Raw genomic sequence first — 3,794 nt, 5'->3', positions numbered from 1 at the left:
CCCATAAAACAGCAATAATTCTATCACACTGAGTATAAGATAATGAGCTCTTAATACAATAAAACACAAGAAAATTATTTACATAAAAATGGCTCTAGGTTTACAATGAGTGACTGAATCAGAGTGGACGACCGGATAAGTAAATCTATGGCCTGCATTGGGTTAATTATGATAATGATGATAATCGTTATGATAATGATAGCAAGGATGTGAATTATATTGAGGATAATGGTGATAATGATATTAATAGTGATAATATTAATAATAATGATGAAGACCACGCAGATCACTAATTATGAGTGACGTAGACGTGATAGATGTACAATAATCTCATCAGTGACATGTAATAGTCTGTATGCATATGCACCGCAGAAGCCCCCACGATACTGAATGATGTATTATAATGTTGATTCCTGCACTCAGTATAGTTCCTTTGAATATCTTTATAATAATAGAATAATGTATTTAAAACAATAGATAATGAATATATTTAACCCGAGACCTAAAACAATTATAGTCGATAATAGTAATGATAATAATAATTGTAATAATAATAGCAATAACAGTAACGATACTAGTGATAACAGTAATGAAAACAGTAATGAGAATTACCAAAATGAAAACAATGATGATAATAACGATAATAATAACACTGATGGGAACAATGACAAATAAACTCAAATTTCTCCCTTTCTTACCTTGAACTTATTCTTTTTTCACTGATTATTCATACGTGTCTATCTCTGCATTTGAAATCTTAATTAACCGAGTTGTGCAATCTCTGCAACGTCCTCCAGGCGGCCTCTTTTTCTGCAATGGTTGTGCACTTGACTTCTCTTGCAAAGTGGCATATTCATTTGACATTTCCCGGTGATAAAATGTATTAGCATATTGCGTTCATGTTCATATCATCATATTTATTACAATGTATATATGTATAATATTATAATATATATTTATATATATTATAAATATATGATTTATATAAGTTATATATATATATAATATATTATAATATATAATAGATATATATATGTATGGTGAATATATACTATATAAGGTGTATACCGGACGCTATATATATAATTATATATTATATATATATACAATATATATATATATATATATATATATGTTAATATAATATATATCCTATATATATCCATATATTATATATATATATCATATTATATATATATAATATCTATATATATATATTATACAATTATATATATCCAAAATATATATCCATATATAACATATATATATAGAAATTATATATATATATATATGTATATTTATATGGATATATTTGGATATACATATACATATATATCTCTATATAAATATATATATATATATATATAAAATAATATATATATATATACTTTAATAATATATAATGTATTGTATTATAAGGATATATTAATGGAAATATATATATATATATACTATAGAGTGAAATATATACGGAGTGTCGTATATATATAATATATAAATATTTAATCTTACTCCCTCTTTCTCTTACTGTCTGCTTCTATCTACTCGCTCTCTCTCTCTCTATCTATCTATCTATCTATCTCCTCCCTCTCCTCTTCTCTCTCTTCTCTCTTTCTCCTACTCTCTCTCTTCTCTCTTCACTCGCTCTCACCTTCTCTCTCGCTCGTCTCTCTCTCTCTATCTCTCTCTCTCTCGCTTCTCTCTCTCTCTCTCTCTCTCTCTCTCTCTCTCTCTCTCTCTCTCTCTCTCTCTCTCTCTCTCTCTCTCTCTCTCTCTCTCTCTCTCTCTCCCTCTCACTCCCTCACTCACTCTCTCTCAGTCACGCACGACTGCCATATTGATAGCTTCGGGGAATTCTAAAATCAGCGTGAGAGACAAGGGGGAGGAGGGAAGAAGGGAGGAAGTGAGGGAGGGAAAGAGGAAGGGAGAGGGGGATGGCGGGTAAGATAAAGGGAGAGGGATAGGAAGGGCATAGGAAAGAAATGGAGAGCAAGAGAGAGGAAGGGGAGAAGGAGGAGGAGGGAAGAGAGAGGAAGAAGAAAGATGAAAAGAAGGGAAACATTGAGGAAGGGAAAACGAAAAGGAGGAGAAGGGTGGAAAGAGGGAGAGAGAGAAAGTGAAAAAGATGGCGAGAAAGAATGAATGAAGGGAGGGAGGTAGGGAAGAAGGGAAAGTGAGAAAAGGAAGGATAGATAAAGGGGGATAAAAGAAGAAAGTGAAAGAGAGAGGGAAGGAGTAAGGGAGAGAGAAGGTGGGAAGGAAAACAGGAAGAGAAGGAGGGAGGAGAAAGTGAGTGAGCAATAAGTGAATATCTATATTTATACTGGATAGATAGAGTGAGAGGGAAAGAGAAAGGAAGAAAGAGAGAGAAATATAGACAGAGAGACAGAGAGAGTGAGTAAACGCGAGAGAAGAGGAGAGATAAAGAGATAGAGAGATAGATAAATAGATAGATAGAAAGAAAGAAAGAAATAGCGGGAGAGACAGAGAGAGAAAGAAAAGTTAAAATCAGAGAATTCTAGAAAAAATCGATAAGCTTTTAAAGATAACTAAACCAAATTATTCAAGACTAAATAATAAGTGAATAGACAGATAAATGAGTAAATAGATGGATAAGTAAATTAATAGATAGACAAATAATTGGATAATCATAGAACATCTACATTTCGTATTCAACATACTTCCTTGATAATCTTTTTGTAAATCAACAGACTTAAATAAATCGAATTATATTTAAAGATTCTTTTTCCTTTGCAGGTTATTCTGAACATCTGAAGAACAAAAGACGTTTGTTCTTCCCTCAAAGCTATTGTCTAACAAGGTAAGATATTTTTATCAAAAATGTGTTGTTGTTGTTTTTTGTTTTTTGTTGTTTTTTACGTATATATAGTGAGATGGAGAGAGAGAGAAAGAGAGCAGGAGAGTGAGAGAAAGAGCGAGAAAGAGAGAGAGAGAGAGGGGGGAGAGAGAGAGAGGGGGGGGGAGAGGGAGAGAGAGGGAGAGTGAGAGAGAGTGAGAGAGAAAGAGACAGAGAGAGAAGGGAGAAAGAGAGATATATAGAGAGAGAAAAAGAGAGAAGGGGGGGAGGGGGAGGTGATTCAAAATGTAGAAAATGAAGAAGAATTTAAAAAAACAAAAAATCAAGTCGACCTCTCAACGGCCATCGATTCCGGAAAAAACTCAGAAAAGTCGAGGTTTAAAGTGGTCTGTCGTAGGTGACTGTGCCTTTGACGGGGGTTGGGGGTTGGGGGTTGGGAAGGGGGGTAGGGTTGAGGTTGTTTCTTAGAACTTTTGTTTATGTTGTTAGGTTCGGGTTGTGATTGGGGCTTGGTGGAGCTGTTTGTTTGTGTTTGGTGGGATTGGGGTTGGAGAGAGAGCGAGAGAGAGAGAGAGAGAGAGAGAGAGAGAGAGAGAGAGAGAGAGAGAGAGAGAGAGAGAGAGAGAGAGAGAGAGAGAGAGAGAGAGAGAGAGAGAGGGGGGGGGGGAAGGGGGGAGAGAGAGAGAGGGAGAGAGAAAGAGAGAGAGAAACAGAAAGAGAGAGAAAGTGATAGAAAGAGACAGAGAGAGGGCTGGGGGAGGAGGGCAGCGAGGTGGAGGAGAATATCAAGGAGGTAGATGAGAGAGAGAGAGAGAGAGGATGAGAGGGATGAGATGAAGAGAAGTGCGAGAGAGAGAGGAGCAGAGGAGAGAGAAGGGAGATTTGCTTGAGAGAGTGACGAAGAGATGAGAGAGGGAGAGAGAGAGATTGTGTGGTGAGTGTGACAAGAGAGAGAGAGAGAGAGAGAGAGAGAGAG

General features: G+C 35.8%; 1 protein-coding gene across 1 annotated transcript in view; it reads left to right on the top strand.

Annotated features, from left to right (window-relative positions):
* LOC122249550 (5-hydroxytryptamine receptor 1) overlaps nucleotides 1–3,794 on the top strand; it is a 479,140-nt gene that overhangs the window by 182,057 nt on the left and 293,289 nt on the right. Inside the window, exon 2 of the mRNA XM_086543472.1 lies at nucleotides 2,758–2,821. The gene's annotated coding sequence lies outside the window, so the exon portion shown is untranslated. The remainder of the gene's footprint in view (nucleotides 1–2,757; nucleotides 2,822–3,794) is intronic.

This window comes from Penaeus japonicus, unplaced genomic scaffold (genome assembly GCF_977035675.1).
Source record: "Penaeus japonicus unplaced genomic scaffold, GWHDUDI00000001_assembly GWHDUDI00000013, whole genome shotgun sequence".
In the NCBI taxonomy this organism is placed as follows: domain Eukaryota; kingdom Metazoa; phylum Arthropoda; class Malacostraca; order Decapoda; family Penaeidae; genus Penaeus; species Penaeus japonicus.
This window is presented reverse-complemented; position numbering and strand designations above follow the sequence as displayed.